Source organism: Arachis hypogaea, chromosome 18 (assembly GCF_003086295.3).
Source record: "Arachis hypogaea cultivar Tifrunner chromosome 18, arahy.Tifrunner.gnm2.J5K5, whole genome shotgun sequence".
Classification (NCBI taxonomy): Eukaryota; Viridiplantae; Streptophyta; class Magnoliopsida; order Fabales; family Fabaceae; genus Arachis; species Arachis hypogaea.
In genome coordinates this window covers 45,379,285-45,405,844 of record NC_092053.1, presented here as the reverse complement: position 1 = coordinate 45,405,844, position 26,560 = coordinate 45,379,285, and the positions used below count along the sequence as shown (strand labels likewise).

The following is a 26,560-nucleotide window of genomic DNA, read 5'->3' as shown; positions in this document are numbered from 1 at the left end:
ATGAAAAGTAACTAATTGGTGAGTTCCCTTTAATGTATGCATTCCTCCACTTTATAACCTCCAATCTGTGTTTTCTGCACTTGGATCTGGGCCAAAAGGGCTTCAGAAATCGCTGGGGGCGTATCCTGTAATTTCTGGTACGTGGCCTCTGTCACGCGTCTGCGTGGGTCACGCGGTCGCGTCATCTGGAGTTTTTCTTGTCATGCGGTCGCGTCGGTCACACGTCCGCGTCGTATGCGATTTGCTCAAGTCGCGCGATCGCGTCAGTCATGCAGCCGCGTCGCTGCTTCTTTGCTCTTGGCGCGCGATCGCGTCGTCCATGCGATCGCGTGGATGCCAGTTTCTTCAAGGACTCCATTTTGTGCTTTCCTTCCATTTTTGTATGTTTCCTTTCCATCCTTTGAGTCATTCCTGCATTAGAAGATCTGAAACTACTCAAGACACTAATCACGGCATCGAATGGAAATAAAGGTAATTAAAATAATTAATTTTAAAGCATAGGAAATATGTTTTTCATATACATTACATAATAAGGAAGGAGAAGTAAAACCATGCAATTAATATGAATAAGTGGATGAAGGATTGAATAAATCACTCAAATTAAGCACAAAATGTATCATAAAATATGGGTTTATCAATGGCTTTGACAGCATTTAACTTAAACTCATCCTCATTGACTCTCAGGGTTACTTCCCCCTTTTGGACATCAATGAGAGTTCGTCCAGCTGCTAGGAAAGGTCTTCCTAGAATGAGAGTAGCACTCTTCTGCTCCTCCATTTTCAGCACTATAAAGTCAGTGGGAAAGGCGAATGGCCCAACCCTAACAATCATGTCTTCAATCATGCTTGATGGGTATTTAATGGAGCCATCTGCAAGTTGGAGACATATCCGGGTTGGTTTGACTTCTTCAGTTAAACCAAGCTTTCTGATAGTGGATGCAGGTATTAGGTTGATGCTTGCCCCAAGATCACATAAAGCTGTCTTGGTGCAATTATCCTCTAATATGCATGGTATCATAAAGCTCCCGGGATCTTTAAGCTTTTCTGGGAAGCTTTACAGAATGACTACACTGCATTCTTCAGTGAGGAGAACTCTTTCAGTTTCTCTCCAATCCTTCTTATGACTCAAGAACTCTTTCATGAACTTGGCATAAGAGGGTATTTGCTCAAGTTCCTCTACAAACGGAATATTTATTTCAAGAGTCCTGAGATAGTCTGCAAAGCGGGCAAATTGCTTATCCTACTCCTCTTGGCATAGTTTTTGAGGATAAGGCATCTTGGCTTTGTATTCCTCAACCTTAGTTGCTGCAAGTTTATTTCCTACAGAGGTGGTTGGGAGGGGTTGCTATCAGCACTTATGTGTGTCTGATCCCTCACTGGCATTTGAACGCCAGAACTGAGCTTCCATTGGGCGTTTGACACCAGCTCCTTGCCTGTTTCTGGCGTTTGAACGCCAGAACTGCGCGTGGGTTGGGCGTTTAACGCCAACTTTGCATCCTTTTCTGGCGTTTGAATGCCAGAGTTATTTCTCTCTGGGCTCTTACTGTCCTCAGAGGGATTTTGGATAATATTTTGCTCATCCTCTGTCAGTTGTTCTTTTCTTGACTTTCTACTGCTCTGAAGTGAGGTATTTAATGTTTTCCCACTTCTTAATTGAACTGCCTGGCACTCTTCTGTTATCTGCTTTGATAACTGCTGTTTTGTCTGATTCAATTGTGCTTCCATATTTTTATTAGCATTTCTAGTGTCTTGTAGCATCTCCTTGAATTCTGCTAGCTGTTTTGTTAGAAAACACAATTGTTGATTGAGTTCAGCAACTTGTTCTGAAGGGCCAAGTTCAGTGGACACTGCTTTGGCTTCTTCTTTTACGGAGGACCCACTACTTATGTATAGATGCTGATTTCTAGCAACTATATCAATAAGCTCTTGAGCCTCTTCAATAGTTTTTCTCATGTGTATAGATCCACCAGCTGAGTGGTCTAGAGATATCTGAGCTCTTTCTGTAAGCCCATAGTAGAAGATGTCTAATTGCACCAACTCTGAAAACATTTCAGAGGGACATTTCCTTAGCATCCCTCTGTACCTCTCCCAGGCATTATAAAGGGATTCATTATCCTCTTGTTTAAAGCCTTGGATGTCCAGCCTTAGCTGTGTCATCCTTTTTGGAGGGAAATATTGATTCAGGAATTTGTCTGATAACTGTTTCCATGTTCTTATGCTTGCTGTGGGTTGGTTGTTTAACCACCTTTTAGCTTGATCTTTTACAGCAAATGGAAATAGTAACAGCCTGTATACATCCTGATCTACCTCCTTGTCACGTACTGTGTCAGCAATTTACAATAATTTTGCCAGAAACTCAGTAGGTTCTTCCTGTGGAAGACCGGAATACTGGCAGTTTTGCTGCACCATGACAATGAGTTGAGGATTTAGCTCAAAACTGTCTGCTTTGATGGGAGGTATACATATACTACTCCCATATGCAGTAGTAGTGGGATTAGCATATGACCCCAGAGTCCTTTTGGACTGTTCATTTCCACTTAGGTCCATGATGGATAAAATGGAATTGATATGAATCGCAAAGAAAATATATTTTTGTTTTTATTTTGTTTAAGTAGAACAAACCAAATTATTAAGATAAATAAAAAAAAAAGATAAAATGAAATAAAATAATTAGAAATTAAAATGTAAATTTCGAAAACCAAAAAAAATTAAATTTGAAAATGAAAATAATTGCTTAATTAAGAAGATTTGAAAAAACTTTGGATATGATTTTGAAAAAGATTTTGAATTTTGAAAAGATTTGATTTTTAAAATAAAAATCTGAATTTTTAAAAAGTAATTTTCGAAAATTCAATTTAAATAAAGAGCAAAGATATTTTTGAATTTAATGGGGGAAAGAGAAAAACAATAAAATGACACAAGACTTAAAATTTTTAGATCTAATGCTCCTTGTTTTTCGAAAGTTTTGGAGGAAAAATATCAAGGAACACCAAACTTAAAGATTTTAAGATCAAACCACAAAGAAGCCTCAAGAACACCTTGAAGACTCACAAGAACATAAAAAGAACACCAAACTTAAAACTTTTAGAAAACTAAAAATAAGTTTTCGAAAATAAATAAGAAAAATAACAAGAGAACGCCAAACTTAAAAGTTTGACATGAGATTTAATCAAAGAAAAATTATTTTTGAAAAAGTTTTAAAAGGAGGATTCCAATTACCAAGAACATAAGCACAATGCTCTAGCCAATTGAGCTATAAATTTAAAGTGTTTTTAAAAAAGTATTTAATGTATAAATATATTTTTTTTGTATACTGATAATTTGAAAATGCACAAGAAAAATAAGAAAACACACAGAACAGGAAAAACTAAAGATCAAACAAGAAAAATAGCAAGAAACACCTTGAAGATCAAGAAAGAACAATGAACACAAAGTCGAAAATTTAAAAGAAAGTAAAAACATGCAATTGACACCAAACTTAAAATATGAAACTAAACTCAAACAGAAAAACTCAATTATTAGTTTATAAAAATTTTAGAAAAATTTAAAAAGAGAAAATAAGGGTTTAAAAAAAATTTCAACCAAAAACAATAATAGAAGACCCAATTTTAGTGACTCTAAACTAAAAAGATAAATTTTTCCTAATCTAAGCAACAAAATAAACCGTCAGTTGTCCAAATTCGAACAATCCCCGGCAACGGCACCAAAAACTTGGTGCACAAAATTGTGATTCACACTTTTCACAACTCCGCACAACTAACCAGCAAGTGCACTGGGTCGTCCAAGTAATACCTTACGTGAGTAAGGGTCGATCCCACGGAGATTGTTGGCATGAAGCAATCTATGGTTATCTTGTAAATCTTAGTCAGGAGATTAATAATAAAAATTACTTTTGTTTATGAAAACTAAATAACATGAAATAAAGGTTACTTGTTATGCAGTAATAGAGAACAAATTGAGGTTTTGGAGATGCTCTGTCTTCTGAATCTCTGCTTTCCTACTGTCTTCTTCTTCATACACACAGGTCTCCTTCCATGGCAAGCTGTATGTTGGTGGATCACCGTTGTCAATGGCTACCATCCGTCCTCTCAGTGAAAATGGTCCAAATGCGCTGTCACCGCACGACTAGTCATCTGTCGGTTCCCACTCATGTTGGAATAGGATCCATTGATCCTTTTGCGTCTGTCACTACGCCCAGCACTCGTGAGTTTGAAGCTCGTCATAGTCATCCCTTCCCAGATCCTACTCGGAATACCACAGACAAGGTTTAGACTTTCCGGATCTCAGGAATGGCCGCCAATAATTCTAGCCTATACCACGAAGACTCTGATCATGAACCAAGAGGCTAAGAGATACACTCTCAATCTAAGGTAGAACGGAAGTGGTTGTCAGGCACGCGTTCATAGGTTGAGAATGGTGATGAGTGTCATGGATCATCACATTCATCACGGTTAAGTACGAGCGGGTATCTTAGAATAGAAACAAGCGTGATTGAATAGAAAACAGAAGTAATTGCATTAATTCATCGAGACAAAGCAGAGCTCATCACCCCCAATCATGGAGTTTAGAGACTCATGCCGTAGAGATACAATATAAATCGTGAAAATGTCATGAGATCCATAATAAATCTCTAAAAGTTGTTTAAATACTAAACTAGTAACCTAGGTTTACAGTAAATGAGTAAACTACGATAGATAGTGCAGAAATCTACTTTCGGGGCCCACATGGTGTGTGCTGGGGCTGAGACTTGAGCGTTACACATGCCTAGGCTATTTCTGGAGTTAAACGCCAGGTTGTAGCCTGTTTTGGGCGTTTAACTATAACTTGTAACCTATTTCTGGCGTTTAACGCCATAATGCAACATGGAACTGGCGTTGAACGCCAGTTTATGTCATTTATCTTTGAGAAAAGTATGGACTATTATATATTGCTGGAAAGCCTTGGATGTCTACTTTCCAACTCATTTGAGAGCGCACCATTTGGACTCCTTTAGCTCCAGAAAATCCATTTCGAGTGCATGGAGGTCAGAATCCAACAGCATCTGTAGTCCTTTTTCAGCCTCTGAATCAGATTTTTGTTCAGGTCCCTAAATTTCAGCCAGAAATTACCTGAAATCACAGAAAAACACACAAACTCATAGTAAAGTCCAAAAATGTTATTTTTATTTAAAAACTAATAAAAATATACTAAAAACTAATTAAATCATATTAACAACTATGTAAAAACAATGCCAAAAAGCGTATAAATTATCCGCTCATCAGTGGCACGCCAAACAGAGGAACCACTCACTCGCAAAAGGGGCGTGGCATGCCATACCCTGGGCGTGCCACGCTAGTTCAACTTTCCAGAGAAGCCTAGCCAAGTATGAAGTAAGGGCGTGGCATGCTAGACCTTGGGCGTGGCACGCCAGTACAAGTTTTCAGAGGCAAAGAGAAGTGAGAAAGGCAAGGGGCATGCCACTTGAGTTCGAAGGCGTGGCACGCCAACACAAGAAATCCACTATGACGTGCCACTTGAGTTCGAAGGCGTGGCATGCCAAGGTTGAGAGAGGGACGAGCGTGCCACTTGAAGGATTAGGCGTGGCACGCCAAGCTGGAAATGAAGGGCACGTGACACGCCAGAAAAGCGCCAGCCACACGCCAGCTGAGAAGTCATGCTTATTGATTGTTTTCTTTTCTCTCCAAAATGTAATTTTCCTTTTTCATTTTTGTAATTCTTTTATTTTACTAGGAGTAGTATAAATACCCCCAAGGATACTGAAGAAAGGGGGTTAAGCAGTCATTTTTAGATCCATTTTTACACTTCATTTTTGAGTACTTTTTGAGCTATGAGTAGCTAACTTCCCTCTCATTGAGAGAGGGAGCTCTGTTGTACTTTATGGATTGATGATAGTGAAATCCTTCTTCTCTTCATCTTCTCTTTGATTTGCTAGAAGGAATTTCGTTCTTAAGACTTAGTACTCAATTATCTTGGGAAAGAGATTGAATGCAATTGGGTTTCATGGGAACCTTGGGAAAGGAAACATGAAACCATGCTTGAAATTCCTTTGATGACTACACTTCATGTACCCTTTTTCTTATCTAAAAGAACCATAAAAAGTGCACAATCTCATTTATCAATGCAATTTTATGAACCAAATGATATATATTATTGTACATTGCTTTGAAATAGGTTGTGCTGAATTTCAGGTGATAAGAGCAACAAAAGGGGAAGGAAAACTTGATGCACGGAAAACTTGTCTCATAACAAATTTCTTTCGGCAAGTGTACCGAATTTGTCGCCAAGTAAAAACTCACAATAGAGTGAGGTCGAATCCCACAAGGATTGATTGATCAAGCAACTTTAATTAGAGGAACGTTCTAGTTGAGCGAATCAGAAATTGAGTTGAGAATTGCAGAAAATTAAATGGGGGGAAAGTAAATGGCAGAAAGTAAATTGCAGAATCTTAAATGGGAATGGGGGAATTGCTCATAAATGTAAATGACAAAAATTAAAGAGAATGGGTAAGATCAGAAATGGGGAGTTCATTGGGCTTAGGAGATGTTGCATTCTCCGGATCAATTTCATTTACATCTCTTCCTCAATCAATGCACTCATTGATCTCCTTGGCAATCTTAAGTGATTGAATTTCAATTTCTTGTTATTCAATCTCTCAAATCTTGATCAATAGCCAATTCCTTGGTCAATTGCTCATGAGAAAAGATGAAGTATGGTCACTGATTATACCACATGCATTTTCCAAATCAAGTATTGAGAGGATCATAGTCACATATCCATCCAAACCCAATTTGGTCCAGCATGAGAAAGCATTTCTAGCTTGATCTCTTCATTCCTCTTCCAAGGTTCAGAAGAGATCCAAGTATGAATAGTTTCTTTTCCAAGATCACTACCCAATTGGATGAAGATCGAAAGCTTTCAAGTAAAATCAAGAGAAAAGATAGAAGAAGAATAATGAAAACTAGTATTGATCCATCAAATTACAATAGAGCTCCCTAACCCAATGAAAGGGGTTTAGTTGTTCATAGCTCTGGAAGATGAAAATAAAGATGGAGAATACATGATGAAAACTAGAAGTGCAAAGAAAGTAAATACAGGAAGTAATTCTATGCTATTTTCCAACTCTCCGGGAAACTCCCAACGTTAGTGACAATGTTGAGTGTCACTAACGTTGGCTCATCTTTTACTCATCCACATTAGCTTCCACGTTAACTAAGTTAACGTGGGAGTTAACGTGGCTCATAGTGGCTTGTGTGGCTCCTTCCAACGTTAGTGACAATGTTGAGTGTCACTAACGTTGGCCATCACCTTCTTCTTTCACGTTAGCCTCCACGTTAACTAAGTTAACGTGGAAGTCATCGTGGCTCCTTGGGGTTGTGTGGTTGCTTCCAACGTTAGTGACAATGTTGGGTGTTACTAACGTTGTCAACCACCATTGCCTCTTCACGTTAGCTCCCACGTTAACCAAGTTAACGTGGGAGTTAACGTGGCATTGTGCACTTAGGCCAATGTTAGTGACAATGTTGAATGTCACTAACGTTTGCTTCCTTTCCCCCTTTTAACGTTAGAGGCCACGTTAACTAACTTAACGTGGACTCTAACGTGGCCACTTATGAGCATTGGCCAACGTTAGTGATAATGTTAAGTGTCACTAACGTTGGCTCAAATTTCCTTCTTCACATTAGAGTTCACGTTAACCTAGTTAACGTGACTCTTAATGTGGGTAATGATGGCTTCGAGAGCGTTATTAGTAGTCACTTTTCTCATTAACTTTGCAAGTTACCTCCCATTCGTTGCTTCCTTTGGTCCTGAAATCAGGCAATAGAGTGCATCAAAGTTCTAGTCCGAGTCATGGGAAATGCAGCATACAATTTGTCACTAAACTCATGCAAAATCCTCATGAAATCATGTAAAATGCACAATGTATGCTTGAATCAAGGTGTAAGTGAATATCTACCCAAAACTAGCTTATTTCCTAAGAAAATGCATGAAACTATCCTAAAAACAGTAAAGAAAAGGTCAGTGAAACTGGCCAAAATGCCCTGGCATCAAAAACAACAAATAAGGATGGGCGTGTGAAGCTGGGCGTGCCACTTGAAGCTCTGGGCGTGGCACGCCAAGCTTTTGAACCAACTTTCAACAATGGGTGTGCCACTTGAAGCTATGGGCGTGGCACGCCAAGCCAACATTCCAGCAAAGAAGGTTGAAGAATTTTACATGGGCGTGCCACTTGGTGCTCTGGGCGTGGCACGCCAAGTTTGTGAAGCCAAGATGTTAAAGAGGGCGTGCCACTTGGTGTCTTGGGCGTGGCACGCCAGGCTTAAGTTCTAGAGGAGTGATTTTGAGCCCTACTATGGGCGTGGCACGCCGGGGCATATGCCAGCCTGACCTCCTCTCATTCAAATGAAGATATCTTAAGCTACCCAACTCCAAATGAGATGATTCTAGTTGCAATAGAAAGTAGATACCCAAGGCTTTCCAACCATATATAACACTTTATGATAGAAACTGGAATTGAGGATGATATTGACCCCTAAACACATGGAGAAAAACACGTCATTGCAGAGTTACCAACCTGACCTCTTCATCTTCAAAGGAACATAACTTGAGTTCTGGAGACCCAAATGATGTGATCTTGGTGGCGTTGGAAAGCGGACATCAAGAGCTATCTAACAATATATAATGCTCTTGGTTGGACGTTAAAACGGGAGGTGAAAAAGGCCATTACATTAGCATTGCAAAACCTGGGCGTGCCACTTGATATCGAAGGCGTGGCACGGCAGCTCTGTTTTCATAATGGGCGTGCCACTTGGAATTCTGAGCGTGGCATGCCAGTTCAAATGGCCAGAGAGGAGATTTTGGTGCATCATTAAGGCGTGGCATGCCAGTTTTGGGCGTGGCACGCCAGCTTCACAACATATGGGGCGTGACACGCCAGAAGTGGGCGTGGCACGCTGGGCTACCTGACAGACTGACCTATCCACCTTCAAATGGGCATAACCTGAGCTACAGAGGTCCAAATGAGTTGATTCCAAAAGCGTTGGAAAGCTAACATTCAGGGCTTTCAACGTTGCAAAGTGGGTCATACTCCAAAGGGAAAAATCAAGTGGGAGTGGCACCTGAAACCACACGCCAACTTCTCCCTGCAGCCCCCAACCTTCAATGAAGCCCACTCCAACTCTCATTCAAGCTACAATTATCAACCAATCAAGGCCACAAGAAGCATCTAGAATAGTTTGTTTTCATTTCATTGTAATTTGATTTTAATTTCATTTAAGTTTGTAATTTAGGAGAGCCTATATAAAGGCCTTAGTTTCATAGAATTACTCATGGCTGGATTGGGGGAAGTTTTCGGACCCTCTCTATTCACCATCAATTTCTTCTCTTTTCTTTCTTACTTTGTAAATAATTCAGTTGTGAATTACTAACTCTTTCCATTGGGAAAGAGAGCTCTATTGTTTTTCAATGGATTGATTGTTTTTATTCTTCTTCTTCTCTTCATCTCTCTTTGATTTAGTAAAAAGAATTTCGTTCTTCATGATAGCATTCAATTATCTTAGAAAAGAGATTGAATGTAATTGGGTTTCATGGGAACCTTGGAAGAGGAAACATAAAACCATGCTTGAAATTCTTTCTCACACTTGAATAGGATTTGAGTTTTGGTGTTTAGATATGGTGACATATAATCCTCCCTCTACTTGGACCTAGGAAAGTGTGTGGTATAATCAGGGAACAAGCTTCATCTCTTCTCATGAGCAATTAGACCAAGGAATTGGCTATTGATCAAGATTTGAGAGATTGAGTCACCAAGGGATTGGGGCTCAATCAATCATGATTGCCAAGAGGTCAATGAGTTGCATGATTGAAGATGAGATGAAATCAATTAATCCGGAGAATGCAATATCTCTTTGTCCCAATGCTTATTTTATCTTTCTTTCTTTTATTTACTTTATGGTTATTTACATTTTCTGCACTTTACATTTCTAGCACTTTACTTTCTTGTACTTTACTTTCCTTGCCATTTACTTTCTTGCACTTTATTGCTTTCCTTTACTTTTATGCAATTTACGTTTCCTGTTTGAATATCACACTCCAATCTGAATAGTCTAACTAGGATAATCAATTATCTATTGTTTGCTTTAATCCATTAATCTCAGTGGGATTCGACCCCACTCCTAGTGGGTTATTACTTGATGATATTTGGTGCGCTTGCCAAAGAACGGATTCATCACTCATTTTATAATAGGGTGTGAATTCGACTCATCAAGTTTTATGGCGCCGTTGCCGGGGATTAATTGTGATTAACAAACTACCGGTTGGTTGATTACCTAGATTAGACACTTTCTTTGTTTCTTTTTGTTTTTGTCATTTATTTTCTTTTAATTTTCTCTTGCTGGTAAGGTGTTTGTGCTATTGCCTCACTAAGAATCCCTCATCTATGACAATGGAGATTCCAATTTCTTTTGGTGATTATTGTTTGAGACAGAGCATTTTGCAAGTAAGAATGGAGTTTACCTCACATTTTGATCAATCATGTCATATGGGATATTACCCACCACCACAAAATGATTATAGTCATTTTCCTAATGGTGGCTGGGAATATCACCAAAGAATGATAGAGTATGAGCAATCAAATAAAATGGAATACCTTCCAGAGCCACAAAATAGTTCATATTGTTATGATAACTTTCGAAATTTTGGCTGGGATTTTAATGCTGCATACCCCATTCATCAAGGACTATCATCCCATAATTGTCCAACCTATGCACTGATGACATGTCACCATGTCATATTTTTCTATGCTTTTTCCTTTGTTTTCAATAGGTTTTATGCACTTTCTTGAGCCATAAGTAAGCCAATTGGGTAAAATTTCATATTTCCTTTGATTCAATCAACCATAGATGAATTAATGCAATTTCATGAGATTTTATGCTATAATTGTCATATATTATGAAAGAATAACAAACTCATGATTTTGAGCATAGCTTTGATGTGTTTGGTTGATTGATGATAGGTGAAAAGAGTTTTGAAGAAGGTTGAAGGAAGAAGGAATGGCTAAGAGCAAGAGAGAACAAAAAGTTTGAGCCAAAGTTTGCCTCAAACTTTAGCTCAAACTTTTGGAAGAGTTGAAAACATCCTAGAGGAAAAAAGTTTGAGCCAAAGTTTTCCTCAAACTTTAGCTCAAACTTTTGGAAGAATTGAAAACACCCTGGAGGAAAAAGCTTGAGCCAACGTTTGCCTCAAACTTTTTGGCAAACATTGGCATCACAAAAACAACACCCTGGAGCAAAAGCTTGCGCCAACGTTTGCCTCATGCTTTTTGGCAAACGTTGGCGCCACACACCACAACAGCCTGAAGGGGTATACTTCCAACAAGAATAACTTGAGCTACAGAGCTCCAAATGAGGTGATTCAAAAAGCAATGGAAAGTAGGAATCGAGAGCTTTCCAAGAATATATGGCACTGCATGGTGGACACTAAAATTGAGGGAGAAAACTGCCCCGCAATGTGCATAAACGAACATGGTGGCAACCTGCAGTGAGGCCAACTGACCTCTGCACCTTCGACGGAGTATAACTCGAGCTGTAGAGCTCCAAATGATACGCTTCTAACGACATTGGAATGTATACATTGAGGGCTTTTCAACAATATATAATAGTATGGGGTGGACAATACGTTTGAGCCTCCAGAACTGGCATTTTCGACCACGTTTGAGGCAAACTTTACCTCAAACGCTGCACACCAAAGCCAGCGACCCTGCCCTCTTCAAATGAGCATAACTTGAGTTGTAGATGTTCGATTGAGGTGATTCCAATTGGGTTAGAAAGCTGACATTTAGAGCTTTCCAACCATATATAATAGTCTATAGTGGGCATGAAATTGACAATGTTGACAAGAGGACAAAGTGGCGCCACAAGACATGCAAGGGAGGATCCACGTTTGAGCTAAAGTTTGACCTCAAAATTTAAGCCAAACGTGGATGACAGCAAAAAGAGCAAGCTGCTACAAAAAGCTTGAGTCAAAGTTTGCCTCAAACTTTGACTCAAACTTTTTTTGGTTCATGGTCCGGTTCAAAGCTTAAATATTTCCCAAGGTCAAGAGCAATCAACAGAGGCTATTTTCAACCCAATTCCATCAAGGCCAAAAGCCCAATTGACATCAATCAAAGGCACAAGAAATAATTTGATTAGGAATTTCATTTTCTTTGTAATTTGCTTTTCAATTTCATTTTCATTTGTCATGTTTGTAAAAGCCTATAAAAAGGCATCATTTTTATTTTAGAAAGGGGAGTCCCATCAGAGAGTATAGGGGAGCTCCATTAGAGAGCTCTCTCTTGGTTTTCATTCTTGTCTTGAATCTTGGGTTGAGAATTGAAGAAATTCTGTTTCAATCTCACCTTGAGAATTTTCTTGTTTACTTTCTCTGCACAATTGAATTTCCATTCCTGTTCACTGCTTCACCTTCTCTTGGCTTCTGCAATTTACTTTTCTTTAATTTCTCTTGCAATTGTTCTTGTTGGGTCAAGGAAGGATTTGAGATCTAGACTTGTTTTCTAGTCTCTTCCACTCCTGAGATCTTCAATCTTCTTTTAAATTGCTGAAAATTAAGCATAGTCTTTCTGTCTTTAAAGTCTTTAAGAAATTTTACTTTCTGTTGCATTGCTTCCAATTTGCTTCTCTGTTTATATTGCTCCCAGCACCCAGTTCGATTTATTCTTCCTGCAATTTACATTTCCAGTTGCTTGATCTATTGCTTTCTTTAATTTCCATCACCCACTCCCCTTTAATTTCATGCAATTTTACATTTCTTGCAATTTAAGATTCTTGCAATTTACATTTCTTGCCCCTTAAGTTACTTGCCAATTTACATTCTGCAACTTTAAATTCATTGTCCTTTACTTCCTGTTGGTTACAATTTCACACAATTCACATCAATGTTAGCTTGACTAAACTAATCACCCACTAAAGTTGCTTGATCCATCAATCCCTGTGGGATCGACCTCACTCACGTGAGTTTTACTACTTGATGCGACCCGGTATACTTGCCGATGAGTTTTGGGTGTTTTGAAAATTCATTTTTCCACGAAAATACACATCATGCACCTCCATAAAATCTTCTAGAATTTTCAATAGAAGAACTCTCCAATAGATATCTCTTCATTGCCCAACTCAGTGAGTTTTTAAGGCAAAATGTAAGAGAGGTGATTGAAGATATGGAAATCTCAAAGAAAAATCAAGAAGAGTAAGTGAGACAATTGGCACAACATTTTGTTGATGAACCAACCAATGTCTTCCCTTGGCCAAGGGAAGAATATCATGCCATCAGTCTAAGGAGTGGAAAAGTGCTTAATGAGGGTGAAAATGAGGAATTGGTAGAGCAAGAAAAAGAGATCCTTGTACCAAGTGAGCAACCATTCCAAGATGTTCTTGATAAAGAGGATACTCCAACCATCTCACAACACCCAAGTTTTGAAAATAAAGAAGTGAAGGCAATCAACAAAAGCACCAAAGAGAGGATGGTGACCAAGAAAATAAGGATAATATCCATGAAGAAGAGGTCAACCAAAAGCCATCCCACCCCTACCCCAACAAGCAAAGCAAATCAAGCAAATAACAAAAGAAAGCTTGTTGGGAAGAGGCCTACAAAGGGGACATCAACTTGGTCTTCTCTCCCCTTGAGGTCATTCCTCTTGACAAATTGGAAGAAGATGAAGAAAGTTGAGAACAACATGTCAAGCTAATGACACTAAAAGAGCGCTTGTTGGGAGGCAACCCAACTGTAGGTAACATTTTCTTTCCTTACTTAGTTTACCTTCAATAACTTGACATATGATTGCATTCTAAGTTTGGTGTTGCCATGCAATAAATTTGATTTTCAATCTTCACTAGGTACTTGCATCATGCTAAAATGAAATTGTCACACTAAGTTTGGTATTGCCACTTATCTTTCATGCTATGTACCATGCACACCACTTATTAATGCAATCATATTGCCTCTGTTTCTTTCTTGTGCCTTTATTGTATCAGTAATTTTGCTTGCTTAAACACATGTACTACTAACACTCTATTGTTTAAGACATTCATGAACTATCATAAACCCCATCACCACTATTTTATTTGTTGCTTGAGGACAAGCAATCATTCTAAGTTTGGTGTGGGAAGGGGAAGAATAGGAATAACAATGAAGATGAACTACAAGGTGGTAAAGTTTTTTTTCCTCTTATTTGTTTCCAATACATTTAAATTGCATAATTGTCTTCTATTTCCTTTGTATACATGTGTGTTGTGAATAAGCATAGCTTGATTGTTGAATTGTAACATGTGCCATGACATTATGACTACCATCTTGAGTTTTTTTTAGTTCAAAAGTAATTTAGTTTCATGATCATAAACAAACAAGGTCATTAAAGAAGAACTTAGAACGAGCTTATATGTATTGGGAAGCTAGCATGACTATTGTTGCTCAATTGCATTTGAATTTGTTTAATTGAAGTTATCATCTAGGACATTTTATGAAATTTTTGAAATCATCAAAACCTTGAAGAAGCAATTGCAAATAAGGCAATAAAAAGAAAAAGGGAAAGAATGAGAAAGCTGAAGGCTCTGAGTACCAATGACAATATATTTGTTAAGTACTTATGGTGTTTATGTATCAAGCAAAAAGCTTGAAAACAAAACACTTAAAGTTAAGGCTAGGCTCAAGTGCAAAGCACTCCCTCAAAGCTCAAGGCTCTGAGCATCAATGATTAGAGAAGTAAAGAAAAGAAACAAATGAGCTAAAAGAGTCCTCTAATTAAATGCTTGTGGTGCTTATGTATCAAGTGGTAATACTTGAAAACAAAGCATTTAGAGTCGTAGCTTTCAACACATGGTGCAAAGCACCCAAAAAGTTAAGCTAAGAAAAGAATGAAAAGCTTGTTTCAAGGAAGGAACATAAAGAAAAAGATTTCATAAAATGAGCTAGATAGAAGCATCAATCATTTGAATGTCTTTTGTGATTGTAGCATGCATAAGAAACTAGCCAACCATGAACATAAAAATTGCTACTCTTCTCACCTTGGTTTGTCAAACTTTATTGCATGATTCTTTATTTGCTTGAGGACAAGCAAAGTTTGAGTTTGGTGTTGTGATGACTGCGCATCATGTACCCTTTTTCTTATCTAAAAGAACCATAAAAAGAGTATAATCTCATTTATCATTGCAATTTCATGAACCAAATGATATATATTATGGTGCATTGCTTTGAAATAGGTTGTGCTGAATTTCAGGTGATAAGAGCAACAAAAGGGGAAGGAAAACAACAAATAAGGATGGGCGTGTGAAGCTGGGTGGTATGCGAAATCGTGATCGTTCATTCCTTGGTAACGACGCTAAAAAATTTATACGCATGTTCATAATCTTAATTCTTTGTCACAACTTCGCACAACTAACCAGCAAGTGCACTTGGTCATCCAAGTAATAAACTTTACGTGAGTAAGGGTCGATCCCACGGAGATTGTCAGCTTGAAGCAAGCTATGGTCACCTTGTAAATCTCAGTCAGGCGGATTCAAATGGTTATAGAGTTTTAATAATTAAAATATAAATAAACCATGAAATAAAGATAGAGATACTTATGTAATTCATTGGTGAGAATTTCAGATAAGCGTATAGAGGTGCTTAGTTCCTTCTGAATCTCCGCTTTCCTACTGCTTTCATCCAATCTTTCATACTCCTTTCCATGGCAAGCTTTATGTAGGGCATCACCGTTGTCAATGGCTACTTCCCGTCCTCTCAGTGAAAATGATCCAAAATACGCTGTCACCGCACGGCTAATCATCTGTCGATTCTCGATCATACTGGAATAGGATTCAGTAATCCTTTTCCATCTGTCACTACGCCCAGCACTTGCGAGTTTGAAGCTCGTCACAGCCATCCCTTCCTGGATCCTACTCGGAATACCACAGACAAGGTTTAGACTTTTCGGATCTCAAGAATGGCCACCAATAATTCTAGCCTATACCACGAAGACTCTGATCGTAGATCAGGAGGCTAAGAGATACACATTCAAGCTTGTTTACATGTAGAACAGAAGTGTTTGTCAGGCACGCGTTCATAAGTGAGAATGATGATGAGCGTCACATAATCATCACAGTCATCATGTTCTTGTGTGCGAATGAATATCTTAGAGAAGAAATAAGCTTGAATTGAATAGAAAAACAATAGTACTTTGCATTAATTCATGAGGAACAGCAGAGCTCCACACCTTAATCTATGATGTGTAGAAACTCTACCGTTGAAAATACATAACTGATGAAGGTCCAGGCATGGCCGAATGGCCAGCCTCCCTAAAGGTCTAGGATAGCATAAAACTGATCAAAGATTCCTAACACAATAGTAAAAAGTTCTATTTATACTAAACTAGTTACTAGGGTTACAGAAATAAGTAAATGATGCAGAAATCTACTTCCGGGCCCACTTGGTGTGTGCTTGGGCTGAGCATTGAAGCTTTCATGTGTAGAGGTCTTCCTTGGAGTTGAACGCTAGTTTGTAACCTATTTCTGGCGTTTAACTCTGCTTTGCAACCTGTTTCTGGCGTTTAACTCCAGAATAGGGCAGAGAGCTGGCGTTGAACGCCAGTTTGCGTCGTCTAAACGCAAGCAAAGAATAGACTATTATATATTGCTGGAAAGCCCTGGATGTATGCTTTCCAAATCAATTGAGAGCGCACCATTTAGACTCCGGTAGCTTTAGAAAATCCACTTTGAGTGCAGGGAGGTCAGAATCCAACAGCATATGCAGTCCTTCTTCAACCTCTGAATCTGATTTTTGCTTAAGTCCCTCAATTTCAGCCAAAAATTACCTGAAATCACAGAAAAACACACAAACTCATAGTAAAGTCCAGAAATGTGAATTTTTTTTAAAAACTAATAAAAATATACTAAAAACTAACTAAATCATACTAAAAACTATGTAAAAACAATGCTAAAAAGCGTATAAATTATCCGCTCATCATAACACCAAAATTAAATTGTTGCTTGTCCCTAAGCAACTGAAAATCAAATAGGATAAAAAGAAGAGAATATACTATAAATTCCAAGATATCAATGAAACTTAGCTCCAATCAGATGAGCGGGACTAGTAGCTTTTTGCCTCTTGAATAGTTTTGGCATCTCACTTAATCCATTGAAGTTTAGAATGATTGGCATCTATAGGAACTTAGAATTTTAGATAGTGTTATTGATTCTCCTATTTCAGTATGTTAATTCTTGAACACAGCTACTTTATGAGTCTTGGCCGTGGCCCTAAGCACTCTGTTTTCCAGTATTACCACCGGATACATACATGCCACAGACACATAACTGGGTGAACCTTTTCAGATTGTGACTCAGCTTTGCTAAAGTCCCCAATTAGAGGTGTCCAGGGTTCTTAAGCACACTTTTTTTTTGCTTTGGACCTCGACTTTAACTGCTCAGTCTCAAGTTTTCACCTGACACCTTCACGCCACAAGCACATGGTTAGGGACAGCTTGGTTTAGCCGCTTAGGCCAGGATTTTATTCCTTTTGTCCCTCCTATCCACTGATGCTCAAAGCCTTGGATCCTTTTTATTACCCTTGCCTTTTGGTTTTAAGGGCTATTGGCTTTTTGCTCTTGCCTTTTGGTATAAAGAGCTCTTGGCTTTTTCTGCTTGCTTTTTCTTTTTCTTTTTTTTCGCCATTTTTCTTTTCTCTTTTTTTTTGCAAGCTTTTGTATTCACTACTTTTTCTTGCATCAAGAATCAATTTTATGTTTTTTCAGATTATCAACAACATTTCTCCTTTTTCATCATTCTTTCAAGAGCCAACATATTTAACATTCATAAACCACAATATCAAAAGACATATGCACTGTTCAAGCATTCATTCAGAAAACAAAAAGTATTGTCACCACATCAAAATAATTAAACTAGTTTCAAGGATGAATTCGAAACCATGTACTTCTTGTTCTTTTGTTTTTAGAACAGTTTTCATTTAAGAGAGGTGATGGATTCATAGGACATTCATAGCTTTAAGACATAGACACTTAAACACTAATGATCATTGACGTTAGGATTTTTTGCTGGTAAAGAATTTTATAAAAATAGTCGCGTTCTAGATATAGTTTTTAAACCGACAGAAATCACTTCGTACAAACGTTTTGGTTGTCACAAGTAACAAACCCCTAAATAAATTGATAACCGAAGTATTTAAACCTCGGGTCGTCTTCTCAAGGAACTGCAGGGAAGTATGTTCTTACTATTGGTTATGAAGATTGTAAATTGGGGTTTTGAAAGTAAGGAACAAGTAATTTGAATGACAAGTAAAATAAATAAATAACTGTAAAACACACTTTTGGCAAGGTATGAGAAATTAGAAGTCCTATCCTAGTTATCCTTATCAATGGAGACGAGAATTGAATCTTAATCCCACTTGGATAGCCTTTACTAAAGCAATGGAAGATCAAGTGGATTAATTAGTTTGATCTTTGGGTTCTACTCAATTCCTAAGAAAGGACTGGAATTATTGAAGTTCAATTCAATTAGCAAAGATAATAATTATCGATCACGTTGAGTTTGATAACTCCTGAGTTACTGATTTCTTAACCAAGACCAAAAGGGGAAAAGTAAATCTACTCGAATAAAAATATCTTCAGGTTGGAAGTAACAGTAACATAAATAAAAGAGAGCAATCATAAACTGAAATACCTCAAATAACATTAATTAAAAGTATAATCTGTAACATAGAAAAGTTCACTAATTAAATTGAGAAAATAATTAATTAAAAGGAATGTTGAACCTGATAGAAAGGGGCAATCATGAAAGCAAGAAAAATCCTAAATCCTAATCCTAAGAGAGAGAGGAGAGAACCTCTCTCTAAAAACTACATCTAAATCATGAAAGGTGAATAATTGGAGACTCTCTGATGTGGACCCTGGCCATGTAGTACCGGATGAATCGTGGCAGGTATAGGTCCTTACGCTCCATCACACACCAGATGAGGGTGATCATAGCGGCAGGTAGCTCCGTCTCGTGAGTACTCGGCATAACAAAGATGCTCAGGATCTGGTGCCAGAGCCGAGCCTCATCATTTATGTATATCCGCTTGATTCCCTTAGGTATGGTGGTGTTCTGACCCATGACCCATGGGACAGTCGGGTCAAGGGCTATCCTTGCCTTGACCGCATCCCAGTCAAACCTCATGAAGCACATGTCCTCCTCAGCCTTTTGGTAACCATCGAGCTGATCAGATTTAGGCTGAAGCTTCAGAATATCCTCAATGGCCTCTTCAGTGACCAGTATCTGCTTCCCTCTTAGGTTCACTGCATCTAGGGAAGATTTGAAGTAATTGCAGTAAAACTCTCTTACCCAAAAAGCATTGACCTCTGTCAGGTTTTTCTCCAGGAATAACTAGCCTCTTTGTTTGATCTGATCGGAGGTGTATTGCTGGAGTTCTTCCGGAATTTTCAGAGTCCACTCCAGGTACAGGTTCCTGGAGGTTGCAAACACTGGATACTTGATGAGCGGATAATTTATACGCTTTTTGGCATTATTTTTAGTATGTTTTTAGTATATTATAATTAGTTTTTATTATGTTTTTATTAGTTTTTAAATAAAAATCACTCTTCTGGACTTTACTATGAGTTTGTGTGTTTTTCTGTGATTTCAGGTATTTTCTGGCTGAAATTGAGGGACCTGAGCAAAAATCTGATTCAGAGGCTAAAAAAGGACTGCAGATGTTGTTAGATTCTGACCTCCCTGCACTCAAAGTGGATTTTCTGGAGCTACAAAAGCCTAATTGGCGCGCTCTCAATTGCATTGGAAAGTAGACATCCTGGGCTTTCCAGAAATATATAATGGTCTATACTTTGCCCGAGATTTGATGGCCCAAATAAGCGTTCCAAGTCAGCTCAAGAATTCTGGCATTTAACTCCAAAACTGGAACAAAAGCTGGAGTTAAACGCCCAAACTGGCACAAAAGCTGGCGTTTAACTCCAAGAAAAGTCTCTACACAAAAATGCTTTAATGCTCAGTCCAAGCACACACCAAGTGGGCCTGAAAGAAGATTTCTGCATTAATTACCTATTTCTGTAACCCTAGGCTACTAGTTTTCTATAAATAAGACCTTTTGCTATTGTACTTTCATCTCTTTTACACACTTGATAAACTTTCATAGACCTTTTCACGTTTGGGAGGCTGGCCATTCGGCCATGCCTAGACCCTCTTGTTCTTATGTATTTTCAACGGTGAAGTTTCTACACACCATAGATTAAGGTGTAGAGCTCTGCTGTTCCTCATGAATTAATGCAATTACTATTGTTTTTCTATTCAATTCACGCCTACTTCTTCTCTAAGATATCAGTTGTTCTTCAACTTGATAAATGTGATGATCCGTGACACTCATCATCATTCTCACCTATGAACATGTGCCTGACAACCACCTCCGTTCTACCTTCGATTGAGTGCATATCTCTTGGGTTTCTAATCTAAGATTGGAACCTTCGTGGTATTGGCTAGAATTATTGGCGGCCATTCCTGAGATCCGGAAAGTCTAAACCTTGTCTGTGGTATTCCGAGTAGGATCTGGGAAGGGATGACTGTGACGAGCTTCAAACTCGCGATTGTGGGGCGTGTGACAGACGGAAAAGGATCAATGGATCCTATTCCGACATGATCGAGAACCGACAGTTGATTAGCCGATGTTGTGACAGAGCATCAGGACCATTTTCACTGAGAGGACGGGATGTAGCCATTGACAATGGTGAAGCCCAACATAAAGCTTGCCATGGAAGGGAGTATGAGTGATTGGAAGAAGGCAATAGGAAAGCAGAGGTTCAAGGGGAACAAAGCATCTTCATACGCTTATCTGAAATCCACCAATGAATTACATAAGTATCTCTATCTTTATTTTATGTTTATTTTCATCACCTTAAACCCCATAACCATTTGAATCCGCCTGACTAAGATTTACAAGATGACCATAGCTTGCTTCAAGCCGACAATCTCCGTGGGATCGACCCTTACTCACATAAGGTTTATTACTTGGACGACCCAGTGCACTTGCTGGTTAGTTGTGCAGAATTGTGACAAAGTGTGATTCACGTTTGAGAGCTCCAAGTCTTTGGCGCCATTGTTGATGATCACAATTTCGTGCACCAAGTTTTTGGCGCCGTTGCCAGGGATTGTTCGAGTTAGGACAACTGACGGTTCATCTTGTTGCTTAGATTAGGTACTTTTTAGAATTTTTAAGAATGAATTCTAGAGTTTCAAGGTGATGTTCTTAGCATCACAAAAGCTGATTGATTCTCATCAATTTAGCTGCTGAATGTAATGTCCTGCTGAAGCTTGGCCAAACATGTCTAATCTTTTTAGACTGAAGCTTTAGACAAACATTGCATGATTCCTGGAATTCTTATTAAAAGTTTTGATTCTCTTTATTTTCTTTTCCATATAAGTTTTGAAAATCACAAAAAAATTTTATAAAACCATAAAAATCAAAAATATTTTATGTTTCTTGTTTGAGTCTAGTATTAATTTTTAAGTTTGGTATCAATTGCATGACTTTCTTCTTCTTGCATTTTTTGAATTTATACATATTGTTCTTCATTAATCTTCAAGTTGTTCTTGATGATTTCATTACTCTGATCTTTAAATTCTCTTGTTTAGTGTGTTTTGTTGTTTTTCATATGCATTTTTACATTGTTATAGTCCTTAGTACACAAACTTTTAAGTTTGGTGTCTTGCATGCATTTTTTATTTGATCTTAGTGCATTTTTTTTATTCCCATCATCAAAAATTCAAAAATATTTTTTAAAACTATGTCTTTTCAAGTCAATAATACAGAGAATTGAAGATTCATAACATTCAGCAGAGGAATCAACAGAAAAAGCTGGGCATTCAAAACGCCCAGTGAAGAAGGAAAACTGGCGTTTAAACGCCAGCCAGGGTACCTGGTTGGGCGTTTAAATGCCCAAAAAGGTAGAGTTTTGTGTGTTAAATGCCAGAATGGGCACCATTCTAGGCGTTTAACGCCAGGATGACACTAGAGGGAAGATTTTGTTTTTAATTCACATTTTTTTCAAGTTTTCATAATTTTTCAAAATCAAATCTTTTTCAAATCATATCTTTTCAATCATATCTCTTTCAAAAATCAATTTCTTTCCATTTTATATTTATTTCTGCTATTTTCAAAAATCCTTGCTTCAATTAAAGATTTATTTCAAAATTTTCAAGTTGTTACTTGCCTATTAAGAAAGAATCAAACTTTAAATTTTAAAATCATATCTTTTAATTTCTTGATAGTCAAGTAATCAACTTTAATTTTAAAAAATTTTCTTTTTCTAAATTGATTTTCAATCATATCTTTTCAAACATATCTTTTCAATCACATCTTTTTCAAAATTAATTTTTTCAATCATATCTTTTTCTAATTTCAAAATCTTTTTCAAAAATCACTTTATTTCTTTCCCAATCTTAGTTTTCGAAAATCTCAATCAAATTTTCAAATTTCTTTTTAATTATTTCAAAATCTTTTTAAATTATTTTCGAAAATTCTTCCCCTCTTTTCACATCCTTCTATTTAAGAGACTAAGACTCCTCCTCAAGGTACAATTCAATCTCCCTCCTTCTTTATATGTTCGGATTCTCTTCTATCTACCTCCTCCTTCTATTCTTCTTTTCCTCTGACACCTCAAGGAATCTCTATACTGTGACATAGAGGATTCCATGCTTTCTTGTTCTCTTCTCTTTCACATGAGCAGGAACAAAGATAAAAGCATTCTTGTCAAGCTGATCCTGAACCTGAAAGGACCTTGAAGAGAAAGCTAAGAAAAGCTAAAGAACAATTCTCTTTAGAGGGCCTAATAGAGCTCTTCAAAGAAGAAGAAACCATGGCAGCCGAAAACAACAACAATGCCAACAATGCAAGGAAGGTGCTTGGTGACTTTACTGCATCTACTCCTGATTTCTATGGGAGAAGCATCTCTATCCCTGCAATTGGAGCAAACAACTTTGAGCTTAAGCCTCAATTAGTTTCTCTAATGCAACAGAATTGCAAGTTTCATGGACTTCCATTGGAAGATCCTCATCAGTTCTTAGCTGAATTCTTGCAGAGCTGTGACACTGTCAAGACCAATGGGGTTGACCCTGAAGTCTACAAACTTATGCTTTTTCCTTTTGCTGTAACAGACAGATCTAGAACATGGTTGGATTCACAACCTAAGGAAAGCCTGAACTCTTGGGAAAAACTAGTCAATGCCTTCTTGGCAAAGTTCTTTCCACCTCAAAAATTGAGTAAGCTTAGAGTGGAAGTCCAAACCTTTAGACAGAAGGATGGTGAATCCCTCTATGAAGCTTGGGAGAGATACAAGCAATTGAACAGAAGGTGCCCTTCTGACATGCTTTCAGAATGGAGCATCATAGGAATCTTCTATGATGGCCTGTCTGAACTATCTAAGATGTCATTGGATAGTTCTGCTGGAGGATCTCTTCATCTGAAGAAGACACCTGCAGAAGCTCAAGAACTCATTGAAATGGTTGCAAATAACCAATTCATGTACACCTCTGAAAGGAATCCTATGAATAATAGGACAACTCAGAAGAAAGGAGTTCTTGAGATTGATACTCTGAATGCCATATTGGCTCAGAATAAAATATTGACCCAACAAGTCAATATGATTTCTCAGAGTCTGTTTGAAATGCAAGCAGCAACAGGCAGTACTAAGGAAGCTTCTTCTGAAGAAGAAGCTTATGATCCTGAGAACCCAGCAATGGAAGAGGTGAATTACATGGGAGAACCCTATCGAAACACCTATAATCCTTCATGGAGAAATCATCCAAATCTCTTATGGAAGGATCAACAGAGACCTCAACAAGGTTTCAACAACAATAATGGTGGAAGAAACAGGTTTAGCAATAGCAAGCCTTTTCCATCACCTTCCCAGCAACAGACAGAGAATTCTAAGCAAGACCACTCTGACTTAGCAACCATTGTCTCTGATCTAATCAAAACCACTCAAAGTTTCATGACTGAAACAAGGTCCTCCATTAGAAATTTGGAGGCACAATTGGGTCAGCTGAGTAAGAAAATTACTGAACTCCCTCCTAGTTCTCTCCCAAGCAATACAGAAGAGAACCCAAAAAGAGAGTGCAAGGCCATAACCACATCTCACATGGCCGAACATGGAGAGGAGGAAGAGGCAGTGATTTCTACTGAGGAAGACCTCAATGGACGCCCACTGACCTCCATGGAGTTCCCTAATGAGGAACCATAGGAATTTGAGGCTCATACTGAGACCATAGAAATTCCATTAAATCGACTTCTGCCATTCATGAGCTCTGATGAATATTCTTCCTCTGAAGAGGATGAAGATGTCACTGAAGAGCAAGTTGCTAAGTACCTTGGAGCAATCATGAAGCTAAATGCCAAGTTGTTTGGTAATGAGACTTGGGAGGATGAACCTTCATTGCTCATCAAAGAACTGGATGACTTGACTAGGCAGAGATTACCTCAAAAGAGACAGGACCCTGGAAAGTTCTCAATCCCTTGTACCATAGGCACCATGACCTTTGAGAAGGCTCTGTGTTACCTAGGGTCAAGCATAAACCTTATGCCTCTCTCTGTAACGGAGAAGCTAGGGATCATTGAGGTACAAGCTGCTAGAATCTCACTGGAGATGGCAGACAATTCAAAGAAACAAGCTTATGGACTTGTAGAGGATGTCTTGATAAAGGTTGAAGACCATTACATCCCTGCTGATTTCATAATCCTAGAAATTGGGAAGTGTATGGATGAATCCATCATCCTTGGCAGACCTTTCCTAGCCACAGCAAAAGCTGTGATTGATGTTGACAGAAGAAAATTGATCATTCAAGTGAATGAAGACTCCCTTGTGTTTAGAGCTCAAGGATATCCCTCTGTCACCATGGAGAGGAAGCATGAAGAGCTTCTCTCAATACAGAGTCAAACAGAGCCCCCACAGTCAAACTCTAAGTTTGGTGTTGGGAGGCCACAACCAAACTTTAAGTTTGGTGTTGAACCCCCACATTCAAACTCTAAGTTTGGTGTTGGGAGGTTCCAACATTGCTCTGAACATCTGTGAGGCTCCATGAGAGCCACTGTCAAGCTATTGACATTAAAGAAGCGCTTGTTAGGAGGCAACCCAATTTTTACTTATCTATGTTAAATTTCTATTTTCTTTTGTTATTTTATGTTTTCTGTAGGTTGATGATCATGTGAAGTCACAAAAACAATTGAAAAAAAGCAAAAACAAAGTGAAAAACAGAATGAAAAACAGAACACCATGGAGGAGACAGTTACTGGCGTTTAAACGCCAGTAAAGGTAGTAGAATGGGCGTTAAACGCCCAGTCTGGCACCATTCTGGACGTTTAACGCCAGAAAAGGGCACCAGACTGGCGTTTAATGCCAGGAATGGGCAAGAAGCTGGCATTAAACGCCTGAAATGGGCAGCAGCCTAGCGTTTAATGCCAGGATTGGCAGCAAGGGGCGTTTTGCACGCCACTTGGTGCAGGGATGAGATATCCTTGTCACCTTAGGATCTGTGGACCCTACAGGATCCCCACCCACCCCACTACTCTCTCTCTTCTTCACCCATTCACCAATCACCTCAATACCTCTTCCCCAAAAACCCCTCACCTATCAAATCCCACCATTCTCTTCACCATTCATATCCATCCTTCATAAAACCACACCTATCTCACCATCCAAATTCAAACCACTTTCCCTCCCAAACCCACCCTCTATAGCCGAACCATACACCCCCCTCTCACTCCTATATAAACCCATCTTCACTCCTTCATTTTCACACAACCTAAACAACACTTCTCCCCCTTAGCCGAATCACAAAGCCCACTCCATCTCCTCTATTTCTTCTTCTTCTACTCTCTTCTTTCTTCTTTTGCTCGAAGACGAGCAACCTTCTAAGTTTGGTGTGGTAAAAGCTAAAGCTTTTATTTTTCCATAACTATTTATGGCACCAAAGGCTGGAGAAACCTCTAGAAAGAGGAAAGGGAAGGCAAAAGCTTCCACCTCTGAGTCATGGGAGATGGAGAGATTCCTTTCAAGGGTGCATCAAGACTACTTCTATGAAGTTGTGGCCAAGAAGAAGGTGATCCCCGAGGTCCCTTTTAAGCTCAAAAAGGGCGAATATCCGGAGATCCGACATGAGATCCGAAGAAGAGGTTGGGAAGTTCTCACCAATCCCATTCAACAAGTCTGAATCTTAATGGTTCAAGAGTTCTATGCCAATGCATGGATCACCAAGAACCATGATCAAAGTGTGAACCCGGATCCTATGAATTGGCTTACAATGGTCCAAGGGAAATACTTAGATTTTAGTCCAGAAAATGTAAGGTTGGCATTCAACTTGCCCATGATGCAAGGAGATGCACACCCATACACTAGAAGGGTCAACTTTGATCAAAGGTTGGACCAAGTCCTCATGGACATATGTGAAGAGGGCGCTCAATAGAAGAGAGATTCAAGAGGGAAGCCGGTTCAACTAAGAAGGCATGACCTCAAGCCTGTGGCTAGGGGATGGTTGGAGTTCATC

The 26,560-nt window shown here is 38.6% G+C and overlaps 1 non-coding gene across 1 annotated transcript; it reads right to left on the bottom strand.

Annotated features, from left to right (window-relative positions):
* Nucleotides 1-23,283: 23,283 nt before the first annotated feature.
* Nucleotides 23,284-23,391, bottom strand: LOC112774729 (small nucleolar RNA R71). The gene has a single exon (XR_003189194.1). It is a non-coding gene; the product is annotated as a small nucleolar RNA R71 (small nucleolar RNA).
* Between the last annotated feature and the right edge of the window lie 3,169 nt (nt 23,392-26,560).